Raw genomic sequence first — 19,556 nt, forward strand, 5'->3', positions numbered from 1 at the left:
TTTAGGCACTCGAAGTCCTCTTACATGATTGGCTTAAAAACAATAAGCATTCCTGACATATTTTAGGTGTTCACGGTTTTCCCGGTCGCACTGTAATGTGGTTATACTTCGAACAGTAAGTGATTCTCCGAATATGACGAAAGAGGCTAGGTGTTTGCTAGCCTGCGTGGCAGGCGCTAAAAAGGGGAAGGGAGAAGGGGAATCGGGCGAGCGTGATGCGAGGGGAAAAGGAAAAGGAAACGCCTGCAGCTGGCCCATTGTTTATTTCATCTTGCCCTTCATTAATATGCAAATGGTTAGAATCCACGACCCGACTGGCTGTCAAATGGCAGCCAATCAAAATGTTTGCTTTTCGCGGGAAACCTGAGCCTGCGAATAAAGGCCAGATAAACACTAAGTGGCATTGGCAATCGAAAGGAACTGAGTGAAAACTGTAAAAAGAGGTCCCCCTAAGAAAGAAGATTGTGAAAATGACGTCTGCAGAGTATGTCAAACCAACTTAAGGGTTGAGTACGGCAGCAGTATCGCTAAATCTTTTGTGAATCTTTTCAGGCTGTCTTTGAGAAACGAGTCATTTGACGCAGTGTGTGGGTTGAATGTCTCATAGCTAATATAGCGGGAATTACGGTCATAGACTCTGTATGGTCTTCGCAACTTGCATGTAATGTCTGCCTCCAAAAAATAAAAAGTCAAACTTGATTTTACAGTCAATCGACCTCATGCATGATCAGTTTTTCCGAGAATGAAATGAATTATATTCGAATTCCTCTTTGAAATGTCCGGCGTTTGAATGGAATCATCAACATTTCTCAAGAAATCCTTCCAAAAGAGACGCATTAACGAAAAAGAAAGATTCAAAATACCCGGAAAACCTTTGTTATTTGAAATACTGTAATGTAGAGAAAAATTCACAACTTTATACCATCAATAGAAAAGGGAAACTTCTACAGGAACTCTGAATTCTCACCTGCAATGTTCAAAACTGGCATGTAAATTTCAAAGCTCCGTTCAAATTTGAACAATACCAGTCACGCGTGGCAGATTCACACGTACAAGGTCCTCAAATGGCTTCCTATAAAACATCTCGACAATCAGAAGGTCGTATCAGGCAATGACTGACGCATAATTACGCGGGATGCCCTTAGGGGGCATACCGTGTCTAAAAACGGGTCGATTTCTTTTTTTTCTTTTTTTACGCGGGATGCCCTTAGGGGGCATACCGTGTCTAAAAACGGGTCGATTTCTTTTTTTTCTTTCTTTTTTTTTTCTTCCTCGTAGCTACAAATCGGTACATTAATTTATTCATTAAACTCTCCCCTCTCCTACTCGGGATGTATTGTTCTGATTGTCTTCAACAACAGCAGGCCAATCAAAATCCATTCTTGTCGCTTATATCGCGAGGGAGGGGACCCACTCACCCTTACCTGTGTGACGTCAATGCATCATTTGATATATTTATTAAAGACGGATTAAGTCGCGCCATATTGTTTTAACATGTTCTGGACTCAAGTGTGCCGTTTTCAAAGGGAAATTTCACCATTTTGAAGCGGTAAATCGAAAGAATAACTTCTAAGAAGCACCCGACACGTAAAACGGTGGAAATTGGTGAGTTCTTAGTGAAGGAATCGTGCTTTGTTTGACAGTCTTAGGCCACGACGCGAGACAGAAAAGAGGTCATTGAGAACCTTACGTTATCGTAATGGAATTTGACAAATTTCCGCTGATAGTCTGAGTCGCGTAACACACGGAAAACAACGTAACGCGATCGTCGTGACTCAAACTATTCCATTAGCAAGGATAGTTTTATCAATCGGCGAAGCATACAGTTGGAATAAATGAATCAGCCCCAGCATCACGCGTAATGCCAGTATAGCAGGCATCTTGTTTTTTTTTCTTCCTCGTAGCTACAAATCGGTACATTAATTTATTCATTAAACTCTCCCCTCTCCTACTCGGGATGTATTGTTCTGATTGTCTTCAACAACAGCAGGCCAATCAAAATCCATTCTTGTCGCTTATATCGCGAGGGAGGGGACCCACTCACCCTTACCTGTGTGACGTCAATGCATCATTTGATATATTTATTAAAGACGGATTAAGTCGCGCCATATTGTTTTAACATGTTCTGGACTCAAGTGTGCCGTTTTCAAAGGGAAATTTCACCATTTTGAAGCGGTAAATCGAAAGAATAACTTCTAAGAAGCACCCGACACGTAAAACGGTGGAAATTGGTGAGTTCTTAGTGAAGGAATCGTGCTTTGTTTGACAGTCTTAGGCCACGACGCGAGACAGAAAAGAGGTCATTGAGAACCTTCATTATCGTAATGGAATTTGACAAATTTCCGCTGATAGTCTGAGTCGCGTAACACACGGAAAACAACGTAACGCGATCGTCGTGACTCAAACTATTCCATCAGCAAGGATAGTTTAATCAATCGGCGAAGCATACAGTTGGAATAAATGAATCAGCCCCAGCATCACGCGTAATGCCAGCTGATAGCAGGCATCTTGTTAAAAACGAAGCAATGGCGATTTTTCGTTCGCTGGTGAACGAGAAAGACGAAATAAACAATGGGCCAGCTGCAGGCGTTTCCTTTTCCTTTTCCCCTCGCATCACGCTCGCCCGATTTCCCTTCTCCCTTCCCCTTTCTAGCGCCTGCCACGCAGGCTAGGTGTTTGCATAGTACATGTAACCTTATGTGAGTTTACCCGGAGATTTTATATTAGTTAGACCAGATATGGCGTCAGAACGAACCCAACTTTGTAGGCTTGATCATGACTTTATCATCCTGATAATAAGCTGATCGGATTTAAGGCACATGAAAACATATCGCAAATTACACTTCCAATGGACGATTAGCGAGAAATAGACTCATAAGCTTATGTACCAGATCATACCTTCACTATCTGTTTAAAACCTGCATTCGTCCACTGAACATTGCTCTGAGCATACTGTCCTGCTTCGAAAGAGTTCCAATGGTCGTGTAATGAAGGGAGCCTCCTACATTGAGTTTGACGTATTTTGTAGGCGAACCTCTGATAGTCATTGGATGCGTTGCGTCTCCAGATATCCTATTCGTTCCTCGGGCTTCTCATTCAGGCTTCCGCTTTGAGGTATGACAGCCTTGTGAAGGGAAATATTTGATTACACTCCAGCTCCTAAAGTTTGCTTCCCTAAATAACTCTGCTCTCGGCTACTTTTCCGTTAAGGTGCTTCATGTATGTTGCACCATAGTGTGAACTCATTAGTTCATTGCGCCGCGACACGACAAACAGGCGTTTCCAATTGCATATGAAAGTGAAAGTAAATGGGACAGTCTTCGGTAAGTACATTTTCATTTTTGTCGTATAGCTTTGATTTACACCAGCTAAAAGTAGAACTAACCGTTTTCCGTACCTGCGGCAAAAAGCCGGGAGAGACACATTAACGATAAACTGAATTATTTGTTTCAAGGCTCGTTGTGAGCGTTGTGGAGAACAGTTGATCGAAGCTGGGGCGGAAGTAGCTAGTTGTGTAGCGACGTTGTTTCGTTTCGGTGGATTATCTGTTCGGAAGGTCTTCACCAAGTAACCGCACAAGAAATTCGGATTAGATTGTAAGAAAAACTTCCAGTATTTTGAAGACAAATGCCACCTCAAACTTGCGAAACAAATCGTTGTGGAGAACAATTGACCGGAGCTGAAGCGGAAGTAGCTAATTGCATTGTGAAGCATCGTTGGTTCGATTTGGTAGATTATCTGTGCGGAACACCCTTAACCATGTAACCACACAACAAATTCGGATTAGATTGTAATAAAAACTTCGAGTATTCTGTAGACCAATGTCACCTCAAACTTTCGAAACAAACCGTGGAAAATTAATTCCTTTTGTTGGGAGAGGGGAATATGTCGCTTACAGTATAATCTGGTACCCAAAGTCCTCAGGCTCTTTGGCCAGCGGTTAGTCGCCCGGAAAGACTCTGGGGACTTCGAATTTTATTACCGCAGGATTCTGCGGTAAAACAGTGGAAACCGTTGGGAACAGCCAATCAAAAAATTTGAATTTTTTTCGAATTCCCAGAGTCTCTCCTAGCGCCCACCCGCTGACCAAAAGGCCTGAGGACTCTGGGTACAAGATTGCTTACAGTACAGATATCAAGGTAGCTTAGCAAGCTGGCATCAGCTACAGTGACTGAATATATCGCACTGTTAACTCACAAACTTATGCCTTTGGAAAGGCTATTAAGTTTGTGCAGTAGGTTCACTCTCCTTAGCTATGCACTAACTGTGACGACTGACAATTTGCAAAATATTCATGAGTTCTTAATGGTTTATTAAATGCGTTTTGCCATCGGCATTTTCACAATTATACGCGTTATTGAATTGAACTCTCAAGTTAGGAACCTCTTCTGCATTACATTAACGTTTGAGAGCTCAACTCGTTTCAAAAACGATATTTTTGACATGCAATTCAAAATAAGCCCTTACACGTAAATAAGCACGTACACGTGCAGTTGAATGCAGTGAATTGCCATAAAAAGATTTACAGTTTTAAAAGGTGCACATTGTTGAATACATTATAGACTCCCATGATCTTTGGAGACTCAAAACTGCTTTAGTTGTGAATATAGAATTTCAGAAGTTGATATAAACTAGAGGTGAACTTAGGGTATTGCATTGGGATGAGTTTCTGGTTTTGTTTCCCTAGAAACGATAAGTTTCAACAAGTCTTAAAATTGCAAAAAAAATCTGCCGGCTTTTGTCACGGAAGACGCGAGACGGAGACTAAGGCTTACGACTATTACTATTAAGTCATACAACCAATTTACATGTAGCTTTGGTCACAGTTTTTGAGCTGAAAACAGTTTGCTTGGACTATCCTGGGCACTGGTGTGTAGAATCCTTCTGTCAATGAAATTTTGTGTCAACAATTATCCTGGGTTTTTTTTCTTCTTAACGTGAAAGGCTTGTTTAAAATTTGTGAATAGCCATAACGTGTTGTACCAGAGCCCCTTTTACCACCCTTTGAAATCAATCGAACCGTCAAATGATTTTCTTTGAAACGAAATACGTTCAAATAATTATTTCACGTCTTCAAGTGTGCGACCGAGGGGAATGTACAAGAATATTTACTTTTCGCACTTGATTTTACTCAGCTCTAGAAATCCGCGGCGGTTATGTGAGAGATTATCCGGCAGCCGGTAAATAACTCGGCATATATCCTTTTTTTGTCATTAATGAATAACTTTGGAAAACACAGGGACACGAATTTTCCTGAAAAATATCAATACACACGAGCTGTCAGTATCGCTTGGATCGCTCTTTTAATACTGCTTACGTAACCTCTTGAAAATTCTTGTTTTGACGAAGAGTTGTAATTGTAAGGATTGTTTTGTTTCACTGCACAAAATTAAAATCAAATGTTTTTTACAATGCGGATACTCATCTCAGTAACGAAATTTTCTTAATCGTTACCTAATGAATTTTCAGGACTGACTAGTCATGATCTTAGAATGTGTAGTTCCAAAAATACCCATACTCCCCCTCCACCCAGGAAATTCCATGCAGTTAAGCTTCATAGACCTTTATAATGAAATCGAAAGCAAGAAAAGATGAGCTACCTCATCCTCTCTTGCCGAAAGACACAGACACGAAACACACCGGCACAGGCCCTTGCTTCGGTGACAGTGTTCGACTGAAACGAGAAAATACTGGTGTCGAAATTACACAACACTTTATCACTGTGAATTTTCCTTTTTAACTCGTAAATGTGCACATGCGCAATGAACGAGTTATAGCGATGGTGGGGTTTTCACTTGGTTGGTTGGTTGGTTGGTTCGTGGTATTAACTTTCAGGCATGCGCTGTGAATGAGTAATCGCAATGTAGCGGAATTTCACTCGCGCTGGTCGAAATTAGCGAATTTTGCGTTTTCGGAAGGTAAACACACCTCTTGGAAACGGTGAATCGAAAGAGGAACTTCTAATAGTAAGGGATGCTCGATAGTTTCAACAGCGCAAATCAAGCATTAACGGCAAAGAAATTTTTTTTCGATTTGTGGTTTTATTTAGTTTTTGAAAGAACTGTAGTGTTTTAAATTCAACAAGACGCTGTGGCAGCGTATACTTGGGCGTCGTTGTATTACGAGTATATGAGCATGCACGTTAGTTCAGTCGATAAAAGACTCGCTGAGAGTCTAAGGCATCACTTATATTTGCAATAAACGTGATGTAGTTCAACCAAAAATGTCACGCAAAGGATGAATAAACAAAATAAAACATTACTCCCTTACTAAACATGTCGGATTTTAGTAACCATGAAGTGCATCTACTAAAGATCATAGATGATAATGATGATGATGATGATGATGATGATGAATTTTGGTGACAAAGGAGTATTTGTGGTTCCAGTGGTAATGATGAATTTTGGCGACAGAGGAGTATTTGTGTGAATACCTTTCCACCTTAGTACCCTTATTTTCTGATTTTCTGGGCTTTTTGTGACAGATGTTTCAGTTTTTTCACTGGTAACATGACCTGGGCGCACACTCGCGTCGAAACACACACCTGTGAAATCCAGCACGATTATTTTTGCTAAAAATAACTTCGCTTGAGGAAATCTCAATAAAATTACGTTTATTTTCACTGGAACACCATTTTTCTTTGGTAGACTAGGTATAGTAGCCTTCATAGTTTCTCCAACACATTACTACGATCATCAAACACAATTACAAAAGATTTTGCTGATGATGCACAATCGCAAACATTGCACTTGTGGAACATGCCAAACTACACGATTATATACAAAAAACGAGTATAAATTAACACAACAATCACAAAAGCCACTGGATTTACCACAAGAGGTACGAAAGTGGAGCAACTGCTTTCTATTTTGCTTTGTTGACAATCTGACGATCTGTCCATTCGTCCATTTGGTATCATTGAATAACTCTTGCATTTTCTTTGAGTTCGCGCACCGACCCGTTCCGAAAGCGCTCAACATCTTTTTGGTGTGCGTCTACCGCAAACAGCGCTTGTATTTGTATGTAGAATGAGCGTACAAGACAACATTTGTTGTCACTCTGACTCAGTCACGCCGTCTGAGCAAAACAGCAACGCAATATGGACTTGCTTGCGTCAAAAACCATCGTTAAGTCATCAATGAGATGCCGCTTCAAACCGCAAGGTAAACAGTGTCTTATCGTTATCACTCCAGAAATCACGCTTCGATCGCATTTTGTCTCACAGATTCAATCATTTGTTTTTTCAACTTAGTTCAACGCTTGTGTTATGGGTACCCGCGATGTGATATAACTAGCCTCAATTCACCAAAACAAGCATAAGCGTCCCGTTCATTCCATATTTGACTGCTACGTGCTCGCTCACTGTTTTAAGACAGCAAACGTGAAATTCGCGGTTTTGTTTGCTTGAAAAAATGAGTACATAGACGAGAATAGTGCGAAATAATTATTACCTTTGATGCGAACGCATTACTTCTAAGAAACTAAAAACAGCGAGCGGCAAATGGACTGTAAACATCAGGGGCACCCAACAGATCGTCTCGGTAAATTATCTGTTCGGAAGGCCCTTAATCCCCTACAATTTTCTTAAGGGAATTTTCACTTCGAACTTTCGTGATATGGGAAATTTAAGGCCTAGTGTTTTCGGATTGACAAAAATGTCGTTTCGGGTACCAAAAAAAGGTCAGCTAAGATTTTCGGAAAGAAAATAAGACCTAAGGTTTTCGGGAAATGGACAAAAATGCCCTAGTAGTTTCGAAAAGACTCAAGTTCCCCTAGAAAGACCGAACAGATAAAAATGTTAAAGCGCAGCCTAAAATGAACCGACAGAGCTTTAAAGGCACTCCAGACAGCCTAAAATAGCGTTTCAAAGGATCTGAGAGAAAACTGTCGTTGGGTGCCCCTGAAACATAGTCACGTGGTCATCTCTGCCACCAAAACAAAGGCAGTAAATTATTCCCCTTATGATTTCAAGTCGTAAATCATTGCTTGCTACTGTTTTATCGACACATTGCCGCATTTAACATGTCGCCCAGCTAGACAACACTGTAGATTTTTAATTTCGTCCACTGATACTAGTAGTTTGGCTGAATCACACAACACCCTGAAGCCCCTGACGCACCACATTTCGTAACGACTGAAATCATCCCTTACTTTTCAGAAAATTATCACCGCCACTCGGGAACACCAGTTTCTTACATATCAAAAATATTACCTGCGAAGTTTACGAACATTACTACGTTCCCATACCATTTAACAGAACGACAACTTAAACTTAAACAGGCGCAGACTCGCCCAATACGTAGCGCACTCGCAGTAGACCCCTCTTTGCCATTTGAGACTTAAGAAGAAATCCTATTTTATACCTTGGGCTCCGCCCAAGTAATTAGTGGAAAAAACACGAAAAAAAAATTTTTTTTCACGGTGCATCAGAATAACCTTATTCAAACTGTAGAGCACAATTTGACAATCATTTTAGTGCAGGAACGGAGATTTTTCGTTAAATCTGAGCAAAGTTATCAGTTTTTTCGTTTCTCCACAAAGTGCGGTGTCTTTTAAGAATTTAAATATAATTGAATTTAAACATTCAATTAGTGAAGTGTCGGCAAGAACTTTGAATAAAAAACACGTCAAATTTTTTTAATCGGCGCATTAGAGTAGCCTTAGGGTGCGTTCGACTGGGAAATCCGAAAACGGATTTTGTGGTCTCAGATCATTCGGATCATGCCGCATCAAAGAAACCGACAAATCCTTGTCCAGAGTGGATTCGTCGGTTCCTTTGATGTACTTGAGAATTGACGACCGACCATATCTACGTTTACTGTGGGGATCAATAGAAAAAGAGAAGGAGCCGGAAGAATTTGAATTCAATAAGCGTTGCGTTTGGAGTAAAATCATCGCTATTTCAAGCTCAGTTTACGGCTCAAGCGAACGCCGAAAAGCACAAGGACGAATTTCCAGTGGCCGTTGAGAGTGTGCTGAAATCTACTTACATAGAAGATGGTATGGACTCTGTGGCGGACGATAACCAGGCCAATTAGACAAGCTGTGGTCAAGAGCAGAAATGTGAGCTCGAAATTGATTTTCAAATCCATCTTAACTTCTTGAAAAGGTTACACTGACGACAGTAGTGGGCCGGGGTACTAATGCCGAAGACACTGTGAGTCGCCTGGTTACCAGGTGAAGACGTGTTTACATTCAAGACAAAACCTCGAGAGGAAGGGCTGGAACTCACCAAACGAAGTTTCCTAGAAACGATTGCGAAGTTGTTTGATCCAGTTGGTTTCTTAGCACCATTCCTTATTCATGCAAAAGTTCTATTGCAAGAGATGTGGGCTGCTGAACGCGATTGAGACGACCTTTTTCAAGGCGATTTGGCTAGAAGAGCTCGGAGATGGTTCGGTGAGTTAGAAGATTTACCGGAAATCAAAGTTCTGAGGTGTCTGCGCCTAGGACAGGACGAGGAACTGCTTTCAGAGACAATGCATACATTTGTTGACGCATCGCAGGATACGTATGGAGCTGTCGTCTTTTCTTGAGAGTATGCTATAATTCTGCACCAGCTTGAAGGAATAAGAACAACAAGACTCCACAAATCGTGGAGAATATTGAAATATGACCTGAGAGTAACGCAATAAATCCGCTTTACTGAGCTATAATTACATCATAATTGCAACTAAATATAACATGCATTAAGTAAGTGAGCCAGGGTGGCCAGAAAACCTGCCCTCAAAAAACACCATAGGGAAAAAGGGACAGGAAATCTAGGGCGGGCCAGGCGCCACTTACATCCCCCGCCAGGACAATTATACTAAAAAGATCACAAGGAGTAATAAAATAGAGACAAGCCATGCAATCTACAGTAAAAGAGACTTTGAGACGCGTAAACGATCCTGAACCGTCTGCTTGACATGCATACCCATTCTTTGAGGAAGAGCATCTCCACCCAGCGTGCAGGTCAAGCAAATCACCCGGTATGCGCCTGCAGCAGGGTTGGAACCAACACCAGGCTTCATACCGTGCCATACCTTTTGTCGAGGATGTTTCCAAATACGGCACGTATTTGGAAACATCATCGACAAAAGGTTCAATGTGCTTCTTGAATTCCGCCCTAAGAGTAAAAATAGAAGCCGCCTACAAGCGTGAAAATTCTCCTTAGATTTAGACTTAAAAATACGACGGAAAAGCGGATACGAAGACCTAACCTGTGGCAACCTTCATCAACCTTTCAGTCGTAGCTACGGGGCAAGTAGACTTCCCAGACCTAGCAAGAAAGGATGCATGACACCTCCCGGTACTGGTCGTTCTTTCGCTTGGCCACATAAGTAGACATGTGGTCGCTATAAACACAGACATCTCGAAGGGTAAAACTGTTGATCTTGTTTTGCGAAAAAAAAACCCCATAGAAACCAACTAGCAAAATAAACAAAAAACCAATGGAGGCAAGGGAGACACTCGAAACATAATAATCGGCAATGGCTTGCACTGTATCTACGGACAAAGGCTCTTTCGGCCGAGCAAGTCGTGCTAATTTCCTCTTTGTGCCTTCTAAAGACGATTTCACAAGGGGATGGTTACCGGCCCACGAGTGGCCTCATTTAATCTAATAAACAACAGATTCGATGGCAGATAGACCCGTATTGTTCTCAAGGGAAAAGCTTGTAAGTGTCGTAATAACAAGCGCAATATGCAAAGGCTTTGCCGGAACGACAGGAACTCCGATCTTGGACGGCGCCCACTCAGGTCACCTCAACCAGCCTGACTTGTACTTCGAAACGGTGGAAGGGGCCCTGGATCCCAACTGCAACTGGTGAAGACCTGGGGCCAAACTGCAAAGTGATGGGTTCTCCAAAACCGCAGCGTCGCTACAAATCCCGGAAAGTAACACATCTGAGAAAGGAACAGGAGGTGAGCAAAATGAAGCTTTTTTGGGAATTAAAAGTACAAAATTACAAATTTCACAAAGGGAAATCACAAAGGGAAATCTGTTCAACAAAGTATCGCATTACATTTCATGCCCGACCGGGCCTAGTCTTCTTCGCAGCCATTCGGGCCGGAGTCACGCAACGCTCCCCGTCCCCACGCGTGGGGACGGGGAGCGTTGCGTGACTCCGGCCCGAGCGGCTGAGAAGGAGACTAGACCGGGCCCGACATAAATGCGTGAAATTTTTCCTTTGGAGTTCAGTCCACGCAATCCTATGACAAGCTCTTGCTAAATAAGAATTATTTATCGACCGCGTCCTTTTGCTTTCCCATAAATTACCAGTTGTAAATTTCGAATATGAAACATTTTTTCCCTTTGAAACCTCTATGAAAGCTGACAAGATCTTAAAGTGTTCATTACGCCAGAAATTTGCATAATTTTGTTTACGACGTCAATGATGCGTGACATGGCACGTTCCACTTTCGCGTGAAAACTGACAAATTAAATTATTTTTAATTAAATTATTTCTAAATTAAATTATTTTTAATTCTTAAAAGAAACCGCACTTTGTAGAAAAAAACGAAAAAACCTATAACTTTGCTCAGATTCAACGAAAAATCTCCATTCTTACACTAAAATGATTGTCACATTATTCTCTACAGAATGAATGAGAGAATTCTGACGCGTCGTGACAAAAATTTTCACGTTTTTTTTTTTTCACTAATTGAGTTTACGACCCCGGACTTTCTGAAAAACTGAAAAAACTTGTAACTTTTCTCAGATTGAACGAAAAATCTCCATTCTTGCACTAAATGATCGTCAAATTATTCTCTACATATTGAATAAGAATTTCCTGATGCGCCGTGAACAATAAATGTTCGCGTGTTTTTTCCACTAATTGAATTTAAAACTCATTCACTGCGCACGCCCGAAAGTTTACGACAGAACCGAACGACCAACCAAGTCCACACTCAGCTATCGCTATAACTCGTTCATTGCGCATGCGCGCATTCACTCGGGACGTGGATAAGTGAATCAGCCTGAAAAGGCGGTGCATGGGCCAAATCGGGCCCCCAAAACGTGCCAAATCAGGCCGAAACACATGTAACATAGGGATAAGGTACATAACTTGCCTAAAATCTAGGCGCAAGGCTAGCATCCTGAATTTCGGGCAACCGCGAAAAACGGACGGGCGGGACCTGTAAATCTGCTTCTGTCCAGGTCCTTCCAGCAGACGATCGATAATTGCAGGAAGGACAAACACCTCAACAACAAATGACTTGAAATTAGAAGACCCTGCGCGTAAGATAGGCCAAAAATGAGCTGATGGCCATTCCGGGATGATCAATGTCCCGCGGCCTGAGCAAGACATGAGAAGACGGATAGAATCGATGATAAGGCACACTCGAGGACACAGCCAATTGTTTTCGCCGCTCCAATCCTGTACCAAGGCATCAACCCCACTGCAACCGGGAGAGGCAAACTTCGAGTTAAACCGCGGGAGCTGAGCGTTGTTATAGGCTGCAAAACGGTTGAATGTGTGGGGACCCCATTTATCATCAACAAGGCGGAAAACGGATGGGTTGACGCTCCGGTCGTCCTTATTAACAAATCTACTAAGGAGATCAGCTTTCTTGTAAGAGACCTGGGAATCCACTGTGCTTCAAGGGTAATAGCGTGCGAAAGACAAAAATCAAAAATGCTTAAAGCAACTGACTGGAGATGAAATTTAGAACTTCCAACGGAAACGATTCTAGCTGCGCTCTGACTGTCGGTAAAAACCTTTACCCTCTTGTGCCTCAGCTGCTCCACACAGGACAATAATAGAAAATGAATAAATGGCTTTTGATTCGCGAAACGTAGAACGCTGACCGAAGTCCTCCGACGTGAACATGCCGCTAGCCATAACCCCATCTAAGGAGGCCAAAACACCGCCAAAGCCGATATTCGAAGTCTCCGGAATCTGAAAAATCATGGCGATAGAGTTGATTACAAAACCCAGCCATTCGCCTATTTGCATGGGAAACCAGTGGCATTTCTCCTCGTTAACAAGGAGGCCTGAGGAATCGAGTTCTTTCTTCTGGATAATAGCAGCTCCCGCTGCGGAACACTTATCCGGCTGGCTTCCAAATCCGTCATCAAGATAAACAAAACTGATATGACCCATCGACCTCCAACGCTTAACCAACGAGCTCAACAATTTGGGGAAACAAAAACTGTTAAGGTAAAATACCTGGGCACGCCGTCGAATAGCCAACAAAAACCGAGATACCCCTGCTGCTTTAACCAGATATCTTAGTGGTATCCAGATTTAAGGTCCCATGTAAAGAACCAGTACCCCTCTTCGAGGACTTGAGAGAGCAAGCGAAGATCTTCGTATCTAAATTTAAACTTTATGAGGAAGTTGTTGATAACCAAGCGCAGCTTCTTTCCTTCAGCCACCGTCAAGGGGTTTGTGCTCAACGACGCAACCGTTAGCTAAAAGCTCAGTGATGGCCTGCGCCACAAATTCCGAATACCGAAAAGCAGATCTATTATTAGTTAAGAAACATGGGGACGGGTATTCCGCAAAAGGAAGCCTGTACTCACGCCTTATAGAATCGAGGACAAACCTGGGAGCATTTAAGGTGGTCTCCCAAAAATTGATAGAGGAAATTAAACGGCCGTTAACGCCACAGCTAATGTTTTTAGAACTAAATTCGTCGCGACTACTAAACAAGCAAGAAAAGTCAAAACTCAACTTGAGATTGAAGATCATCCTCCGACACCGGGCCCACGTCTAGTCATTCACGGCGAGAACTGCTTTTCGAGGAATCCAACTTAGAGCAAAAGGCACTCAAATGACCAAGCTCCCCACACTTTAAGTAAACAATACAAAAGTCAAAGTTCTGTGTGCGATGGCGTTGACAGACCCGAAGGACGACTACTAATAATCTACCGACCTTTATAACAATATGAAAATAACCAAACACGCAGGTCAAAACACAGCAAAACACTACTAAATGAGCACCAAATTCTAACAAACGTGCAGAAAAAAATGTCTGCTTAACTTCGTAACGCAAATATTTATATAGAGTGGATTGGTATCCAGAAGGCTTGTGACTGCTAAGACAAGAGTCGCGCCCCTCTCCACGGCATGTATTCTCGGATTGGAACTGATGGCAGCAGTTCTTGACTTGAGAATGTCAGATTCTGTTTCCAAACTCTTAGACAGTGTCTTGAAACAAGTAACTTTCTGGTCTGATAGCATGAATGTACTGTGGTGGATTAGAGGAAGAAGTCGGTCGTTTGTCGCAAACCGAGTGGAAAAGATTCAGAATCCAACCAAAGAAAATCCAGCTGACCTTGTTACAACAGTTACAAGAGGTTTAAAAGTATCAGAGCTAGCTAACTTCGAGAAGTGGTGGAACGGACCTCAATTCCTTGGAAAAGAGGAGTCTGAATGGCCGATAAATCGTGTCAAAGTAGATTAGGAGACGAAACTAATGGAAACCAAGAGGAATGACCGAGAATTTCCGAAACTAGCAAACGATTATGCCAAGGAACGAACGATGATTTAAATAAATAAAGGAGGATAATCATTTATAACATTGAATCCAAATCGATTTATTTTCAAATTGGCAAAAGTTTATCAGAGTTCAGGCATGGGTCTATCGTTTCATAAACAACTGCAGACTTCCTGGAAGAAAGAGTGGAGAGCTAAAGCCAGGAGAAATTGAGGACGCAGAAATTCAAGCAATTAAAAGCGCACAACAAGAAGCATTTCCCGACGAGTACACAGCGCTTCTCCGCCAAAGAGAGTTACCAAAGAACAGCGAATTTCTTGGATAAAAACCAAGAATTGACAAAGAGGGCCACATCAGAAGTGAAGGTCGAATGAGATATGCAGAGTTTCCTTCAGAAGACGCTCGATTTCCTATAATCCTGCCCCACAAGAATCAAGTGCAAGGCTAATTGTCAAGCATTATCACGAGAAAGGGAAACATGCAAGTGGGCATTGGCAGCTTTATCAATCCGGTTTTGGATAATATCTGGACGCGAAGAAACTAGAGAATGGGAGAAGGAGTGCCGTAATGAGTGTCGAAGACGAAAAGCTAAAGCAGCAAAGCAAGTTGTGGCCTATCCACCACAGATAAGACTTAGATTATCACTGTGAGCATTTGTCCAGACGCAGTAGATTTCGGAGGCCCTTTTATCTCTATTCAAGGCATAGAAACACGGAGGGAGTCGAGAAATGTTACTTGTGCTTGTTTACCTGTCGCGCAACAAGAGTAGTTCATCTGGAGATGGCCTATGGTCTTGATATGGATTCGTTCTTGAATGCCTTTTACAGAATGACCAACCAAAGGAGTCTTACCCGAGAAATGTTATCTGACCATGGTGGAATTTCGTTAAGGCAAACAAAGAGCTGCGTCAACTGGTTGAAGTGCTTGACCAAGAAAGAATCAGAGCCTCGACAGCGAACTAGGGAGTTACCTGGCACTTCAAGCCTCCAGCAGCACCACCTTTTGGTGGCGTATATGAAACTATGATCAGGGCAGCGAGACGGGCTGTGCATGCAATTTTCGGCACCGCAGACCATCACGAAGAATTAATGATCACATTTACCGGAGCAGAGGCGCTTTTGAATTCAAGACCTCTTACCTATCAGTCTACAAGTCCCAATGATGACGTACCATTAACACCGATCCATTTTATAATTGGTCAAATTGGTGGACGATTCGCCCCAGAGTCAGTAGACGAGACCACCTTCAGCCCAAAGGAAAGATGGAGAAGAGTGCAAGAATTGGTTAGACACTCCTGGCACAGATGGCTGCGTGAGTGACATCCAAGTTTAAATGTCAGGAGAAAGTGGATTGAACACACCACGAGGTCACTGGCCTCTCGAAAGAGTGATTGAACTTTACCCTGTCCAAGATGGGCATGTTAGAGTCCCTAAAGTTCAAGTTGGGAAGAATCAGATCACAAGGCCTATTTCAAAGTTATGTCACTTGGAACTCACTTAAAAACGATGTCGATAACAGTTATAGTACTATGAAAGGATTAGGGTTAGTAGGACATTTTGCGCAGTTTTTCCTGTAATTAGATTGCATGTTCGTTGATAATATCAAGGGAGGAGGTATGGGAAAAAGAAAGAAGACTTTTTCATTAGGAACTAAATGTTCTGTTTTGTCCTAGGGACATGCAAAATAATTCTGTCACGTGGATCGCTATAAATTTCTTCATGTTTTGTAGTCGGAACCAATTTTGTTGTTTCTCTCACGCAGTACGATAAGGTTTATTTTGGTATATTTGAAGTGGAGTTTTACGGACAATAAATACATATCCTGTGGGTAGTCGAGTCTCGTGGACAGGTTATACTTTTCTCATTTTCTACATCAACCGATTGAACTTAATTTGCCGCCAGGTTTTGAACCAGTGCGCTCGACCCTAACTAAAACTAACCTCGCTACTACCCGCTTTTAGAAAACATGATTACCGTTCATCACTGTTTTGCAGTATAAGGAAAACCTCCCGACTACTTTACTTTTCTTTCTCAGGTTTCTAGTAGTTAAGACAGCCATGTACAACACAGACGAAATTATGTGGATTATCTCTATCTGACTTACGTAAGCTAGAATCCTGGCAGTATCATTGGCAAATGGAGTTTAATCCTTCCAAACGCAAAATTGTTATCATCTCACATAAGAACAATCCACCCCAGAGAAAATATGCCTTCTGTGGTGTAGAGTTAATTGGAACGGGTTGATAGCTTCCCATACCTTAGTGTTACCACCAGTAACAAGCTCAAGTGGTCAGACCACGTTTCCATGACAGCAGCTAAAGCAAACAAATCGCTGGGTACCGAAGCTGAAATATGCAAGTGCGGCTTGGGACCCGTTTTTAACTCGTGAATGCGCGCATGCCCAATGAACGAGTTATAGCGATGGTGGACTTTTTGACTTGGTTGGTTGGTTGGTTGGTTCTGTCGTTAACTTTCGGGCGTGCGCAGTGAATGAGTTTTAAATTCAATTAGTGGGAAAAAACACGCAAAAATTTTCTTTTCACGTCGCATCAGGATATTCTTACTCAATCTGTAGAGAATAATTTGACAATCATTTTAGTGTAGGAATGGAGATTTTTCGTTGAATCTGAGCAAATGTATAGGTTTTTTCGCTTTTTTCCACAAAGTGCGCCGTCTATTAAGAATTTAAAAATAATTTAATTTAACAATAATTGAATTTAAAAATAAATAATTTTAAAAATTTTATTAGTGAAGTGTCGGCAAGATCTTTGAATAAACAAGACGATTTTTTATAAAGCATTTATGTGACTTGCGTTGATGTATGTTTAGCACTAGTGGCCTTATTTGTTGTAGGCCTCAACTATTTTTTAACCTATGCTCCCTTCGCGATTGAACTAACTGAATAGTTTTACTCAGAAATATTGCGTGATATTGCGTTGCGCTACTTGAAAGTTTGCCGCCAGAAAATGTCTGGCTGAAAGAAGCACTCTCAACTGATAAGTTCACTGCTAATCATAACTTTTTGCATACATGAAAATGCGACATCTTTCATCATATTTTTGCTTCTATCAAGTAGATGAGTTTGCTGAAAAACATTAGTTTGGCTGTCAGTTTTCACGCGAAAGCGGAAAGTGCCATGTCACGCATCAGTGACGTCGTAAACAAAATTATGCAAATGTCTGGTGAAATGAACAATTTTATATTTCTTCAGCTTTCATAGAGGTTTCAGAGGAAAAAAAAGGTTTCATTTTCGCAGTTTGCATCTGGTAATTTATGGGAAAGCAAAAGGACGTGGTCTATGAATTTTCATCAACTGTTTAATACATACCGTGAAGAATTTAGTAAAATGTATGTGTACAGGATCAAAACCTTTTTGGTACGCTCATTGAATAATGAAGCAAAATACAGACAACTAGCTTTCATTGAAATAATTCTTATTTAGCAAGAGTTAGTCATATTTCAAATTATTTTTACTTGAAGATTGCGTGGACTGAACTCCAAAGGAAAAATTTCACGCACTTATGCCGGGCATGAAATGTAATGCGACACTGCGAGCAAAGTAGCCTGCGTAGCTGGCGGTTTTTATGGGTGGGCTCACCGCAAAGCCGGGCACGAGGGCCAAAACAATTTTTTTTCGAACAAGAATGGTTATTTCTCGTTACATAATCGGGCAAAGATATAATTTCCGTAGCCCTCTTAATTTCAATTACTGATGTGTCATCTGCATTCACGAGTTGGCTCACAGGAGCCTTTGATTAAAGAAAGATATCAGTGCTCTGGAAAGGGTTCAACGTAAAGCAGCACGGTTCTGCTCACAGAATTATAATAGATATGCTAGTGTTACGGACATGATTAAAGACTTGGGGTGGGCAACGCTGGAAACGAGGAGAAGGCAGTCTAGGTTAACACTTATGTATAAGCTAACTCATGGTCTTATTGATATAGATAGCCGAGAATATTTAATTCAACACTCCGAGAGTCGCATGAGGGGAGGCCATCAATTAAAATTTCGCGTGCCATATGCAAATAAAGACGTCTTTAAGTTTTCGTTCTTCCCAAAAACTATAGCAGACTGGAACTGCCTCCCAGAGGCCATTGCTTCGTCAACCTCTTTGGAAATATTTATACATAGGTTATAAGCTTTTTTTAAGTATTAGTATATAGTTTATATAGTTTTGTTTATTTGACTTTTGTATCATTATTTTATATATTGATATATCTGTATTTTATTCATTTGCTAATTTTATTTATTTTTACGGTTGGTGTTATATCTAATGATTTTACCGACCAAATAACATGTAAATGTAAATGTAAACATGTAAATAAATGACCCAATCTCGCTCTGTATCAAAGCCAAGTGGCCGTTTCACTGCCCCTTCATTTCTGCGCCCTAATAAAACTAACCTCGCTACTACCCGCTTTTAGAAAACATGATTACCGTTTATCACTGTTTTGCAGTATAAGGAAAACCTCCAGACTACTTTACTTTTCTTTCTCAGGTTTCTAGTAGTTAAGACAGTCATGTACAACACAGACGAAATTATGTGGATTATCTCTATTGCTACACTAGTTGCTTGCTTTCTTCTTAACACCAGTCGAGTTCTACAAGCTACTGAGTTGTGCCAGGAATGTTTGATTCTTCTAAACAACACAACCCAGGAAAAAGTGGTCGAATTGCCCTACACGAGAATATACCGTGTGTTGTTTCAGGCGTATTGCCTTCTCAACGATCACACAAATGCAATAAACTGCGGTAGAAAACTTCTGAACTTTTTTTGCTGCTTTGGCTTAAGAGCCGAAGAAGGCAAAATAGCCTTTGAACTGGCAGAATTATATTATTTTCAGAGCAAATATAAAGAAGCAAAAGAGCTTTATATCAAAGCACTGAGCATCATGATAGAAACAGGCGACAGAAAGGGAGAAGCGGCATGTTATGGAAACCTGGGAACTGTGTATCTTTCCCTCAGTGAATATGCAAAGGCTGAGGAATATCTAAACAACGCCCTTGCAATAAAAAGACAACTTGGCAACAAAGAAGGTGAGGCCGCGTGTTATGCACACCTGGGAAATGTCTTTCGATCTCTTGGTGAAAATGGAAAAGCTATAAAATACCAAAGCAAAGCGCTTGCA

At 41.4% G+C, this 19,556-nt stretch overlaps 2 pseudogenes; both read right to left on the minus strand.

Moving 5' to 3' along the window:
- Positions 1-9,854: 9,854 nt before the first annotated feature.
- On the minus strand, positions 9,855-12,080 carry LOC146448748 (uncharacterized; annotated as a pseudogene).
- A 17-nt stretch (positions 12,081-12,097) lies between these two features.
- Positions 12,098-13,768, minus strand: LOC146448749 (uncharacterized; annotated as a pseudogene).
- Between the last annotated feature and the right edge of the window lie 5,788 nt (positions 13,769-19,556).

Source organism: Pavona decussata, unplaced genomic scaffold (assembly GCF_977016875.1).
Source record: "Pavona decussata unplaced genomic scaffold, jaPavDecu1.1 SCAFFOLD_743, whole genome shotgun sequence".
NCBI classification, from domain to species: Eukaryota; Metazoa; Cnidaria; class Anthozoa; order Scleractinia; family Agariciidae; genus Pavona; species Pavona decussata.